This window comes from Ochotona princeps, chromosome 4 (genome assembly GCF_030435755.1).
Source record: "Ochotona princeps isolate mOchPri1 chromosome 4, mOchPri1.hap1, whole genome shotgun sequence".
Lineage (NCBI taxonomy): Eukaryota > Metazoa > Chordata > Mammalia > Lagomorpha > Ochotonidae > Ochotona > Ochotona princeps.
In genome coordinates, this window is record NC_080835.1 from 89653583 (window position 1) to 89669555 (window position 15973).

General features: G+C 37.5%; 1 pseudogene; it reads left to right on the top strand.

Annotated features, from left to right (window-relative positions):
* The first annotated feature begins 15628 nt into the window (after positions 1–15628).
* On the top strand, positions 15629–15769 carry LOC118759527 (U2 spliceosomal RNA; annotated as a pseudogene).
* The last annotated feature ends 204 nt before the right edge of the window (positions 15770–15973 follow it).

The window sequence follows — 15973 nt, forward strand, 5'->3', positions numbered from 1 at the left end:
ACCTGAAGATACACCATGCTCCAATTTTCAATAAATTACATACATGCAGGGAAATCCCACATGTATGTGTCTATGCATACATGCCTAACTTATATTCTTATCAGACATTTAAATAATTTCTTACTGAGCATTTTCTCTTAGATTCTCACAACAGTCACAATCTCAGTGCACTTAAAATTTACCTTATTTTCTTCCATACCTTCCTATTTATATACAAACTTTCTATCCTCTGAGACCAATAAGGAAAGCTTAGAATAGAAAGGAAAGCGTCAGCTTGGACTCCCATATACCTTACTAGGTAGGACACAAAAATAAGCTACTCCTCACTAAGGTATTTAAGATTTCTCTGCATACCCCTCCTAAAACTGTTCTGTTCCTCAATAGTTAATATATGCCTTGTTAGAGTTAAAGCCTGCTTGGAATATCCTAAAATTTGCCAAGTTCAGTAAAAATCACACTTCAATACTATAAGCTGCTAAATATAAAAATGAAAACAGACGCGAGACAGCTCAATAGTATCCTATAACCATTTTAAGGTTTAGAGCAGCTGGTTGTGTATAAACTAAAATTGAAATTTCAATGAAGTGGTCACAGGATGTGGTTAAGAACTTGCATTTTATAACATATTGGTCACTCAATATCATGTCAATTAACCTCATGATATTTAAATTGTTGTTGAAGTTGTGTAGTGGCTTTTCATTGGACAGGATGATATGCTGCCAGCTCTACTTTCAGACCAAGGATGGTCTCCCAATGAAACTGTTGAATTTATCTGGACTATAAATGCTGGACTCTGCATGGTCCATGCCTGCAATGAAGGAATCATGACTGGATATGAACTGTACTACTGTAACAATATGGAAGAATTCAATATGGGGGGGAAGGCTTGGGGAGGGGTTGGGGGAATTCCAGAGCCTATGAAACTGTGTCATAAAATGAAATAAAAAACAGAAAAAAAAAACTCTCTATCCTGTTAGTCACTAATCACAACAAGGTCATACTCCACGATTTAACCTGAATTATACCTCTCGCTTTGTTACAACACTAATCTGTTCAAATCATGTCGCTCCCTTGTTCTAACCCCCAAATCTCTGAGTCTCTTTCTCTTTTCATCACAATACAATTTGCTTGACCATCATGACTTCTCAATGGATTTTTCAACCCTCTGCTCACAGTTCTCCCATTTGCAGTTACCTTGAAAAATGAGGACATTTTAGCATCATGGATAAGGCGTGTATTAGGGCACCCACATCTCTTTGGAGTGCCAGTTTAAGGCCAGGCTACCCCACTTTTGATTCAGCACCCTGCTAATGCAGCTTGGGAGTCTTCAGATGATTAATTAAGGGCTGGGGGTCCTACCACCATCTTTGGAGATCTGTTTCACGTTCTGAACTCCTGGCTTTGGTTTTATCAAATACTGACTTTGGAAACAAACATCTTTCAAATACGATGATTGTTTATATGCTTTTCCCTCACGCAGCTTCCAGATATTGTTAATGCATGAATAACTCTTCCTAACATTTTATCAAATCACCCATCAATAACTGTCAAATCTTCCACCTATTTGGAAAGCTATTCAAGCCCTTACCCCCAAGCTCTTTCATCACCTATTCATTTTATGACTCACATCATGGTTTTCAAGGCTCAGTAATCCCTACATACTATATACAGGTACATATAGGCTTCCACTAACCTACATCCTTTCCTCACCATCATCAGATTATCGCGACAGCAACTCAGAGCTGTGATTACGAGAGGCTGAAAGCCCGTGTGAGTATACTGCCATGTTCCCTCTGATTTTTGCTGCATTTTGGACTTCTGTGGAGTGTGTTGCATTCTCATTGACTGAGGGGCAGAGACAGGGTTTAGGAAGTTGATGGAATCTATAGCACAGAGCTTCAAAGTAGGCATGATAAAGGATGCATTTGCAGATTTTTATGTATCACTATAGCCATATGTTTTATTTTTTTAATATTTGCTTTTTCTTTTTTTTTTAAAGATTTATTTTTATTACAAAGTCAGATATACAGAGAGGAGGAGAGACAGAGAGGAAGATCTTCCGTCCGATGATTCACTCCCCAAGTGACCTGCAACAGGCCGGTGCGCGCCAATCCGAAGCCAGGAACCAGGAACCTCTTCCGGGTCCCCCACGCGGGTGCAGGGTCCCAATGCATTGGGCTGTCCTCGACTGCTTTCCCAGGCCACAAGCAGGGAGCTGGATGGGAAGTGGAGCTGCCGGGATTAGAACCAGCGCCCATATGGGATCCCAGGGCGTTCAATGCGAGGACTTTAGCCGCTGGCCACGCCGCCGGGCCCAGCCATATGTTTTAATTGCTTAGCAATGTTATTTGAAGCATTTGTTTAATTTCCATATTCTATTAAAGGTTGATGGTGTATTTATATTTTGTTAATGATCTTTGCATGTGACCTAAATAGTTCTGGTGCACACCAAAATACAGAAGACTACAAGTTTGCAAACTATGAATAAACTCTTCTTTTGTGAATAGCTTCAGTTAGTTATTCCAATTATGGGGATGAAAAGTTCACTAAGAACAAAGTTTTTATAAAATACTTTAAAATGTACTGTTATTTTGTTCAAGAGAGAGAATCTTCCACCCACTGGCTCATTCAACCCTCTCCTAAAGGCAAAGGATGATAAAACAGGTTAGGTGGGATACCAAGCTGGGAGGAGAGACAGATAGGAAACACACTTTACCTCAGGGTATCATCATATTAATGCACTATGACTTAAACAAGAAGTTCTTTCATAGCAACCCAACACAATTTAATCACTTCCAATGGCCCCGCATTCACACATCCAAAAGGATCAAACCTGCACAGCCAGTTCCATTAACACAATCCAAGACAGCGGGATTCAATATTTGTATAACTGGGGTACATCAACTTTTCAAACCACAGTAGCTTCCATGAAGCTAACGCTTTTCTAATATTTATTGGTGTTTTTGATTATGTCAGTGACTATAAATTTCTGATATTACATAATAAAATATAACATTTGGAAGATTTTCATAGTTTATGATCAAAGTACCAAGAAATAATGTGACAAAATTCTGTAAGGGGAAATGATTAATTCAAACTGCAAGGCAGATCAATGTATTTCAATATTTCATAACATGAACAGTTTGTTAATATGGTTTCAACTCTGCATTATAACTAATTTCTATAAAAACATCACATGTGATGTTTTGTTCATATCAAAGAAAAACATTAGGGCCCTGTGGCGTGGCCTAGTGGCTAAAGACCTCACCTTGAATGCCCCGGGATCCCATATGGGCACCAATTCTAATCCTGGCAGCTCCGCTTCCCATCCAGCTCCCTGCTTGTGGCCTGGGAAAGCAGTCGAGGACAGCTCAAATTCATGGGACCCTGCACCTGTGTGGGAGACCCGGAAAGAAGTTCCTGGCTCCTGGCTTCAGATCGGCAAAGCACTGGTCATTGCGGTCACTTGGTGAGTGAATCATAGGACGGAAGTTCTTCCTCTCTGTCTTTCCTCCTCTCTGTATATCTGACTTTGTAATAATAATAAATAAATAAATCTTTAAAAGAAAGAAATCATTGATAGGAATATTAAAATTCTTATTACTTTTCAATCTCCATATCTGTGTGAGGCTGGATTTTCTTTGTATACTATAACCAAAAAAAGAAGTTAAATATGAAATCATACAGGTGTATTCCATCAAACCAGATAGTAAATTAACTTTCAAAAATTAATCATTGAGACACCTCTTGCTAAATTTTTGTCTGTAAAATATAAACTTAGAAAGATATTGTGTTACAATAGATAACATTGCACTTAAGAAACTTAATACTAAAGTATGATCAATCCACTTAAGACATGAGGGAAATACGTAAACAGATACTTTCCAAAGGAAGAAATATGAATTTCTAACAAATACATGAAAAAAATGCTCAGTATAATTAGACATCATGGAAATTCAAGTCAAACAACAATTTGGTATCATTTTACCTCTGCCACAATGGCTGTTATAAAAAAGAGAGGAACATATCCTAGTGAAGATGTGGCAGAGGAAGCACTTTGACACACCTTTGGTGAGAGTGTAACCTAATGCAGCCACAGTATAGAGAAACGGAATTTCCATGGGATCTAGCAATCCCACTACTGGGTATGTATCCAAAAGACATGAACTCACTAAATCAAAGAAATCACAATAGCCAAAGCAGATTTTGTAGGGGATATTTTAGCCCACACCTGTAGAACTGCAATTTCTACTGGTTTGCTTTAGAGCTGGGAGTTGTGATGAGATGATCCAGTCGTGACCACTGAACCCTCCAGAAACTCATGGGCTATGGTGTTGAGAACAGGCCAGGCTGGTCCTGGTTACAATTCCCATAGGCACACCCAAGAATGGGGTGTGGGTTGGGCTGGGCTGCAGCATATACCAGCTCACACGAAAGGCCAGAATAGACAGAGAAAACTGCATCATGTGGAGACCTAGCACATGTGAGATCTGTGATGATCTCAAAAGGAAGAGCCTTGGGGGGAACTTGGGAAACTCTCCGGGTAGGACATAGGTCCCACTGGTGAGTATGTGATGCAGGCATGGGTGCTGGTCAGGGCTAAGCCTACCTTATACTGGCATGTGCAGGAGCCATGTTGAAACGTAGGTCATGCTAGGCTAGACTATCATACCTACCAGTTTTTATAAGCCAGGAATGGGAACAGACTGGGTAGGGCTAGGTTGCAGAACCCACCTGTGAGAGTTGGGATTGAGGGCAGGTGGGGCCAGGCCAGGCTGCAGCATCCAATGGCAAAAGCCAAGACAGAAGATGGGCTATGCTGAACTGGGTCAGAGCAGCCACTGGCATGTACAAAATCTGGGGCTGAGACCAGGCCTCACCCACTGGTTTATGTAAGAGATGGGGCTGGAGACAGAACTGACCCAAAAATTGCAACAACCAAGTTATGAATAGGCTAATGTGGGTGACAGAATGAGCTGACCCTGTACTAACAAGTACACATCAGTCAGTTCTGGGATCACTTCAGACATGGTGTCTTTGGGGATACCCCCAACTGAACCACTGGACTCAGAACTCCAACCACAGGGAGAATCACAGGATCTGTTGTCTAACTGGAGTGCATGTGGCAGAATTTGCCTTCCTCAGTGGCTTCAATATCTAGTGGATGAATACCTAGATGCCCATGGAAGACATGGCAATCCACTGGAGCCTGCAGACACCTGGTATCAGTGTGGAAGAAGAAAGAACAAATTGGACAACTTTCCCAGCCAAGCGCTGACAGCAAATATCTGGGCTAATGGAGACTCTATGGTGGATTATGTCAGCCAATGGACATTGCAAGGATTTCCTCATTATTGGAGTGACTAGATAGACAGCCTTTCAAAATTATCAAAATCACTCGAGCAGAACCCTTGGAGCATGCTTCACATTAGACACCCTGGGATGACATCAGGTGACCACTTCCCATTCCCATGTACTGAGGAAGTTGGGAGATTGGATGCAGCTTCTCCCCACCTTCCCCTTTCTCCAGAACAGGAAAAAGAAAAAGGAAATTTGGATACAATGATATCACCCACTTTCCCCTAACTCTCAACCATCCCCACTCTAATCAACTATGTAAACATCATCAGCAATAAAATTCATACAAAAACTAATAATATTTTTTAAGAAGATCAATCTAAAGAAATAAAAACAAACACTACCTGTTCTCCCTTATAGATGGAAGATAAGAATTAAAGGAAAAACTCAATCTTAATACAGGAGATAGATTTCTAGAAAACAGGAAAAATAGTTTGAATAAAACAAGTTTGGATTAAAAACAATAGATGGAGCTGGGTGTGGTTCATCAGTTATGACAAATATACTAATACGAGAAATTACCAGGAAAAAATTGTGAGGATTTTCCATTTGCCTTACTATATTTCCCCTATTTACATGTCCTATTAGCATCATTATTACTATGTTTAATACACTTTTAAAAAAGTACTCTAAAATTTCTTAATTTTAACTTTAAATATACTGCATATTGGTAGACAAACTGCTCCCCCCCAAAAAAACAAAGCTCATTGAGCATCCAGAATTTTTTTTAAAAAAATTTACTTACTTATGTGAAAGTCTGGGAATATGATAATTACAGAGGGGGATGACACTGATACAATAGAAAAAAAAAACAAGATAAACAGACCCCAAGATAACTAAGAAGTTGGAATTAGACTTTAAAAGGAATTACCTGAGGCCGGTACCATGGCATATAAAGTCAAACCCCCACCTGCAGTGTCAGCATCCCATACGGGCACCAGTTTTATTTCCAGCTGCTCTACTTTCAGTCCAGTGTCCTGCTGCTATGCCTTGGAAAGCAATGGAGGATGGCCCAAGAACATGGGCACCTGCATCCATAAAGGAGACCCGAAGGAAGATCTGAGATCCTGGCCTCAGAGGAGCCCAGCTTTGCCTGGTTCAGCTATTTGATGAGTGAACCAGCAGATGGAAATTCTTGCTCTCTGTCTCTTCTTCCTTCTCTCTAAATCTGCTTTTCAAATAAAAATAAATAAATCTTTTTTAAGTGAGGAACTAAAAAAAGAATTAACTAAAAATGTTTAACCATGATCACAAAATAGACATTCTTTGTGAATAAATGAAAAACAGTAGCAGAAGACTGATCAGTAACTAATCAGCAAAATATTGAAAAGAATCCAATGAGGTTTTATACTAGAAAATATAGTATCATAAGTCTAAAATGGGTGCCCCAAATAGATTGAAAATTATGGAAGAGGGGCAAGTATTTATCTTAGTGTTTAGGATACTAGTTGAGATGCTTGAGACCAAATACCCAGGATCTAACCCCATTTCCAGCACCCATTGTTGCCTTCCTGGTGATATGGATCCTGAGAGACCCTGAGAGGCAGGATCATGTGGTTGAATTCCTGTCACACACTTGGCTAGAGTATATTCCAGGTTCACTCACTGTATACTTTTGAGGAATCAGAAGTGAATAGGAGCTTTCTATCTCTTTACATCCCAAAATAGAGAGAAAAACAGAGAATGATACATGAAAGGGCTAATAAATATTACATTGAATGAGTAATAATCACCCTACATAAAGAAATAAAAATGGAAAAAGAAGCAGAAAAGGAATCAATATTTAGTGAAATGCAAATGTAAATCAATGGTAAATTATCTGCAATTTTAGTTTCAAAAACAAAGGAAAGCTAGAATTGAGCAAAGCAAATGTAAAAAGCCTTGTTTTTTATATTTGGAGAAAATATAGAATATTATAGATTGGACAAGAAGAAAACCACACTTACGAAGATCAAAGTCAAGCTGGCAGGGAAAAAATTGAAGAATGGAGCAAATCCTAAAAGCAGCCAAAGCAAGGAATAAAGTAAATATTATAATCAGAGGCAATGAAAAGAATGATAAATAATTTGTCTTTCCTTTCAAGATTTATTTTACATGAAATTTAGAGTTATAGAGAAAGGAAGAAGCACACAGTGAGATCTTTCGTGTGCTAGTTCATTCACCAAATTGCCATAATAGCCAGAGATCAGCCAGTCTGAAGCTGAGAACCAGGAGCTTACAGGTCTCTCATGAGGGGGCAGGATCCCAAGGCCTTGGGCCATCCTTTGCTAGCTTTCCAGGCCATTAGCAGACAGCCAGATCAAAAGTGGAGCAGCCTGGACATCAACCACCCTGTACGAGGTTTCAGGCCCACAGCCCCAATATTTTTTTTCACCCAGGGAAAGAAAAGGAAATCATAATAAAATGACATAAACACACACAGAGAGAGAGAGAGAGAGAGAGAGAGAGAGAGAGAGAGAGAGAGAGAATCATAAGCTCTAAGTCATCATTTTAAAAATCCTTCAAAAATTAAAAGAACAGTGAGGACAAGTACAGATTGGTTAAGATAAACTTATGATGCCAACATCCCATATCAGATCACTTGAATTCAAATCCTGACACAATAACTCCATTCCTAATTCCTGTTTTCCAACCTGTGTAAATTCTGACTATTCTAGATAGTTGGTTAGTGAATCAGAGCGTGGAGTATTGCTTCTCTCTCTCTCTTGCCTGTCCTCTATCCATTCCCCTTCCAGATTGAATAAAACTTCAAAAAAACAAAATCTAAGAAGAAAAGAAAGCAAGAGTGAATATATTTGATTTTTAGACTTTTACAATTAGGTATCAAATCTGCATTTCAAAACTAATCATTGCTGGGAATTCTATTAAGTTAATGCAATTATCCTTTAAAATTAACTACATTTCCCTATTAAAAACTTTAAACTTACTGTTGTTACAAATCTAAGATCAAATAATATATTGTAAAATAAAAAATAAAAGTGGAGAGAAAATTTCAACTGCAAATCTGAAAGAAAGTCTTAGGAGTTTAACAGAAAGTTACCATATGGAAACAGGTGTTCAGCAAGATCATAGCGAATATTATATATTTGTGGATAAAAACAATATTTTCTGCTTTATAATTTAAAAGACAATTGATCCTTTAAAGTAATCATGGGGCCCATATGCATGCAAAGATAATACACCTAACACAGAAACTGTAAAGTGTCGATAAGGGTAATTGTATTCACACTATTCATTATTCCTGCATTTTAAGTGAATAAGTGTAATATTCTAGGCAGAATATGAAAAGAAAAAGGGTGGATATTAAAATATTTGGAGTAATCATTAAAAAGCAATATGAAAGTTACATTATGAAAATACAATAGAGGAAATTGGAATATTAAAAATATTTCATTTAAGCAAAAACATACTCACAAAGCTCGGTTGCTTTTTTCATCAACTTAATATAGAAATAAAAAGCTGAGAATCAATTGTGGGCAGAGAAATTTTATTTACCTAGTAAACAAGTGAATGTTGAAGGAACAGTTAAAGTGAAAATACCTTTGGGAGGAAACATTAAGCTGTTTCTTATAAAGAGAGGCACTGGGGTTTCAGAAAGTGTCTTGCATTTTTACGGGTTTCCTGACCCATCATTATGTGACTAAACTGGGCAGGGATCCCTTTGCTGGTTGTCCAACTGAGTAGACCTTCCCACCAGTGGTCTCTAATCTTTTAGGAGATGGCACACAATTCCTGTGCTGCCCACTTGAAGGTGTTATTTTCCTGGCCACTTGGTGAGGTGTGACTGACGAGTTGTGCTTCCCTAGAGACAGTGAAATTTCCTTCGCACTGAGGTTTCAGGCTTCACAAAAATTAAAACAATATCCTGGTTTTCAACATTATGATACTTGTAGAAGTGGGCAATGAGGTTGTGGCTGAGGGAGAATGGCTGGTCTCACAAGGCTTGCCCCTGGACCTAACACAAGATTCTAGCGGGCTGGGTTGTTCCCAAACAACCGGCAGGAACTGCAGAATAGCTGCATAAATACAACAATGGAAGACATAAAACATTGTCAAAAATTGCATCAAAGGTAAGTAAATTAATTGACAAATTAAAAGACATATAAAACACGTTGAATAAAATGATGACACCATTGTTGCCGTCTAACATGTTCAAACAAAATTGCATTGCTGAAAAACAACCTATAGAATCAGTTTCTAGTCTCATTCATAATAGCTTAAAAAAAAAACTAAATACTTTGGGAGAAGTTTAGCTAAAAAATGTGAGAGAGCTCTATGGCAAACTTGGGGAAAAAAAGAGAAGAGACGCCCAACACATGAAAAACATCAAATTCATGGGTTGGTAGAAGTAATAACCTCAAATTATTCACACCACCCAAAGTAATTTACAGATCCATTATGACTCTGAGCAAAATGGTTAACAACATTCTTGCCAGTCAACATAGTTACCACATTCTTCTCAGATCTAGAAAAAAAAAGGAGGCTGAAATTCATATATAAACACTAGAGAGCTCAAATAGCTAGAGCTTTTAACAAAACCAAGCTGAAGGCATCACAAAACCAGAATTCAAGGCATAGCACATGGCAATTAGTATCAAAATACCCATGTACTGACACAAAAGCAGACATGGAGAGCAGTGTAACAAAATAAAGATCCCAGAAACTAACCTATACATCTAGAGCCAACTAATGTTTACAAAAAAAAAAAAGGCAATACAGAAAGAAAAGCAATCTTTCATTGAATGGTACTAGAAAAATTGGATCTGCATGTGTGGAAATAAGAAACAAGATCCAATATTTACACCTTATACAAAAATCAACTCTAAATGGATCAAGAATCTACATCTGCCATCAAAGACTGCTAGAGGAAAACACTGCGAAAAGTCTACAAGAGACAGGTATAGGCAGAATTCTTGCAAAAGACCTCAGAAGCACAGGCAATGAAAGCAAAAATAAGCAAAGAGGATCGCATCAAGCTAAGAAGCTTCTGCACAGCAAAGGAAATGATCAGCAAAGTGAAGAGGCAAGCAACAGAATTGGAAAAATTTTGCAATAATTAATTTGCAAGAGGATTAATATCCAGGATCTATAAAGAGCGCCATAAACTCAACAACAGAACAAACAATCCAAGTAGGGGCAAAGCATACCAGTAGAAGATACTCATAGGATGAAACAGAAATTGTCATGACATTTGGAAAAAATGTTCAGCATCCCTAGCCATTGTGGGAATGCAAATAAAAACCACAATGAGGTTTCACTACACCCTAGTCAGATTGCCTATTATTTGAGGGCATATATACATACATACTTATATATTGGTTAGGATATGGCTAAAACACCCAAATCTTGGGCCCAGCGTGATAGCCTAGTAGCTAAAGTCCTCGCCTTGCACATGCTGGGATCTTATATGGGCACTGGTTCTAACCCCGACAGGCCTCTCCCCATCCACCTCTCTGCCTGTGGCCTGGGAAAACAGTAGAGGAAGGCCCATAGACTTAGGATCCTGAACCTGCATGGGAGACCGAGAAGCTCCTGGCTTCAGATCAGCACAGCTCTGGCCATTGCAGTCACTTGGCGAGTGAATCAACAGAGGAAAGATCTTCCTCTCTGTCTCTCCTCCTCTAGAAATATCTGACTTTACAATAAAATTAAATAAAAATCTTAAAATATATATACCCAAATCCACTGTTGATGGATTCAGGACAGTTTGGAGGTTCCTTTGTGATCTGAAAATAGATCTAACATATGAGCTCAGTATCCCACTCCTGGAAATTTACCCCCCCTCAATTAAATTAAAATAAGAACCCCAACTTAATTCACAATGACTAAAATATGGAATCAACTCAGATGTTTATCAATAGATGCCTGGATTTTTAAATATATGACATATATAAATATGAAATACTGTTGAATCTTTTTAAAAAATGGAATTTTGTTCCAATATTCAAGCCGTAAAAAACATGTTTCACATATTTTCACTGATATATGGTAACTAATACACAGAGTACAAAAAAAAAATGTAATCTATATGAGTGAGATTGACATTTTGAGATTTAATTATTATGTCTATACCTTAGAGGAATACTTTTTTCCTACTTGCTATTAGTTGAATTATTTACCTAATAGGGTGTTAAACCTGTGTTTGCAAAGTGAACTCAAAGTATGTCACTGTAAATTGAAAATAAAAATCAATTAGAAAGTAGGGAGGCGGGTAGTGAATGTAGTCACAAGGGAGTATAGAGTGGGAAGTGTCAATATACACCTAGATCCATATTGTAAAACATGTGAAATTTGCTCACTTTATATATATATACACATAGATATAGAGAATATATCATATAATATACTGTGTTTTATTTATATTTATATGTCATAAATATATTTATATATAAATGTATGTGAATATTTTATATGGCATTTTATATGTAATAGTATATATTTTTATATTTAATTGGCTCACTTTATATATAATATATAATATTTTAGGGATAAAAGAAATTCTGAGAGCCCGGCGGCGTGGCCTAGTGGCTAAAGTCATCGCCTTGAACGCCCCGGGATCCCATATGGGCGCCGGTTCTAATCCTGGCAGATCCACTTCCCATCCAGCTCCCTGCTTGTGGCCTGGGAAAGCAGTTGAGGACGGCCCAATGCATTAGGACACTGCACCCATGTGGGAGATCCGGAAGAGGTTCCAGGTTCCCGGCTTCAGATCTGTGCAGCACCAGCCGTTGCGGCTCACTTGGAGAGTGAATCATCGGACGGAAGTTCTTCCTCTCTGTATATCTGACTTTGTAATAAAGTAAAATAAATCTTTAAAAAAAAAGAAATTCTGAAAAATATATAAACAAATGGAGGTTAAGTTTCATGCACCTGACTGGAATCAAAATGCCAACAAAAATATCTGGTAAAATGTGCAGCACATGTACTTTGCAGTCCTCCCTCCCATGACACCATGCATTTCTCCCAGCACTTACAATTGGTTTTCGTCTATTGTCTGCCTTGTTTTATTTTCTCCTTAACTCATGTAGAAATACTATTAACTTTTCTATATTGATCCTGCATTCATGGAAAATGATATAATCATTTATAATTATAATATTTATAGGTTGATCATCAACTATGAATATGTTATTTAAATAATGAGTTTCAGTATGTAATTTTACATTTTTCCTAGATTTACTATACTACCCTCACTCCTGTAGTAAAACGTGTGATAGAAATGTTGACTTATATCCTTGTTTCAGTCCAATTCTAGGAAAATCTTTCCTATGTTTCTATGACATAGAACCTCTCCTCAAATACAGAGAACACTATGATATCTTAAGCTTGACTAAGATACGTCTCAATAAGAATCACACTCAGTCCATACTTAGGTCTAGCTTAGAAAAAGGCAACAGAACATCTGCCAAGTGTTTTCAAGCTTCAAATGAAGTTTAGGACACTATATAATTTTTCTTTATATTTTAACTACAGCCCAATGTATGTAAGACATCAATTTCATTTCTAAATCAATATTGGGCAATGTTCTTTGCTAAAAGTTTTAGGAGACTCTTGTTTTGTTTTTTATGCCTATGAAGATTTGGATAATAACTCCTCTCTGTTAAAATGCAATTTAGTCTCTTTTCAGGGTTCTATGTCACTAAGTCTAATGACACTTTGAAAATCACCCAAATAGCACATACTGACAGTAAAATTATTCACATATAACACGACCAAACTACACTAAGGAAATAATATGACTAATGCAAAATGTGCCTTCATACATACATCAATATCCTTTTGAGGAGCAGATTATTTCTATAACCCCTTTGACCTTTCACAGCCAATATCTCATCAGATTTTATCTTTTTCATTACTGAATGTAAGTGGGAGAAACAAGGTGACCAATATGCTTTGGCTTACTCCAGTAACCAAAGTAATTCATAGCAGCTCATAAAGACAATCATAAAATAGATTCTTTGTTTACAATTTTTACTTAAAAACATATCATGGAAATTGTCTTCAAGAATCTCAGTTAATTTAACATTTAAATTACTTTATTAATGTTCATTATAATTTCACCACAGCATAAAAACTAGCATTTCATCGAACTTTTAATATAAAGAATGACACAATAAGTTACTTAAAGTAACTTAGATGTAGGGCCCATTGTGGTAGCCTATTGGCTAAATCCCCACCTTGCATGTGCCAGGATCCCATATGGGCACTAGTTCTTATCCTGGCTGCTCCACTTCCCATTCAGTTCCCTGCTTGCGGCCTGGGAAGACAGTTGAGGATGGCCCAAAGCATTTGGACCCTGCACCCACATGGGAAACCTGTAAGAAGCTCCTGGCTCCTGGCTTCCAGTTGGCTTAGCTTTTTCCAATTGGTTTAGTCTTTGTGGCCACTTGGGGAGTGGATCAGTGGATGCAAGATCTTTCCCTCTGTCTCTCCTTCTCTCTGTAAAGCTGACTTTCCAATAAAAATAAACAAATCTTTTTAAAAAAAAAAAAACTTTTAAAAATAACTCATGTAGTGTTATAAAAAATATTTCTAAAACCATTGTTCTCCAGCTTTGAAACTCATGCCCTTAGAAGCCCAGGCATTTAATCATTGTTAAGTATCAAAATAATGCTAACTGTCAAATAAAAGCTATTCAATTAAAGATATATCCATCAATATGGGGCATAGAGACATGGCACAAAAATATTTTCTCAGCCACAGGCTGCAAATTGCCAGGTGAGGTCTTGTTAAAAGAAGGAAAGTTTATTTTATAATTCATTTTATTTATGAAACCAACCCTGAAGACTAGCACATAAAAAATAATCTCCAATAATTGTCTTCATGGAATAAACTTTCAGATAGAACCAAAAACACAGCACTGGAAATTTATTTTCAACTTTAGAATAAATATAAGCAGCATGTATATTTTCAGGGTGGAAGGATGGTTGATTTTCTATTTGCTCACCACCGGGGCCCCATCAGCTGATAAGTGATGAATTTGGCACTAAAAGCTGTTGTTGAACCTCACTAAAAATTCAGTGCATACTATCACTCAGCCTTTCCAAAAAAAATGCCTTTTTGTTTGTCTTGTTTTGTTTATAACTTGTTCGTATAGACTGAACATATTTAACAAGAAATATTTAGAAAACTGATTATCCTTCCCACTCTCCCTCCGCCTTGCCTGTGTTCCTCGCACACTCTCCTCCTCCCTTAAGTTTTTTCAATGAAATGCGGTCAGTACACTTTGCAGTCAGACTCAACACTTCATTAGGTAAATGTTTGGGCACATTGCAAGTAGTAAAACACCATTATTCTGCAAGATTATAAATGATAAGTAAAGCTCAACATGTTGATATCACGCATATAGATTACATGCTTTGTTCTCAATGTGCTAGTTATCAGAGATCAAGGAAAATGTATATTTGTCCTTTTGTGACTGGCTTATTTCACTAAGCTGAATGGTTTCTAATTTTGTCGCAAAAGTAAGACTTTGTATGATTAAGTAGCAGTGTGTTGGTAGACACCTAGATTGATTCCACATCTCAGCTGTTGTGAATTGAACTGCATTACACATCAGTGTACAAATACATGTTTGTACAAACAGATATTTGTTTCATTTCATCTGAGTAAATTCCCCGGAACAAGATGCTGGGTCACATGGTAGATCTACTTTCAGGTCTCTACGTAATCTCCAAATTGTCCTCAACTGCGGTTGTTCTTATTTTCATTCAACCAACAGTAGATTTGGGTATCATTTTCCCCACATCATCGCCAGCATTTTTTTCTTTTTTCTTTTTCTTTTTTTGGATGGTAGCCATTCTAACTGGTGCAACTGAAACATCACGGTGGCTTTATTTGCATTCCCATGATGGCTGATGGTCATCAGCATGATTTTCCCTTGTCTGTTGACCATTTGTATTTCATCGTTTGAAAATTGCCTGCTTGTGTAATAGGTTTACTTCAATGAAGAAAGAAAATAACCTATACCTGTGTGAACATTGCTTAGAATACATGCCTTTCAGCTTATTCCTCGTTTCAGAGGAGTAAAACCCATCTATTGCTGCTGGTAGGTCCAATACTAAATGCATGCTCTCTTACAGCTTTGTACTGTGCCAGGTAGTCAAGTACTAGCAAGGTTGAACAATGCCATTGCTGCTATCTCCACCAGCACCTTACCTCTCATCCGTGGCTTCTCTAACAGCCTCAACTGAAGCAAACCTTGTACTTTCAACTCTGTATGAGCCAACACATATAAAGAACATTATAATGGTATAGAAAGAACATTGACATCGCTTCTCGGCCTTTTGGCTAAGATCAAGTGTAGAAAGAACATTGACTATACCCTAATTTTTTTTTTTCAGTTCAAGATAAGATTTGGAGAACAAAAGATAATGGCATTGTGAACACTAAAATCTGATTTTGATACAATTGTAATGCAAAGGATAATGTTTTTCTTTTTTTTTTTTTTTGACATCTTCACCCATAAAATACTATAAAAGTCAACATATTCTAAAGACATGTGAAAGCAGGTGGCAAGCCTAAGTTAGTTATCAGTCTTCAATTTGCCAAACCCTGCTCCAGTGAGCAGATGGGAGGTGAGCAGGTGACGAAGTCCATGTGGTGGGTGATGGTA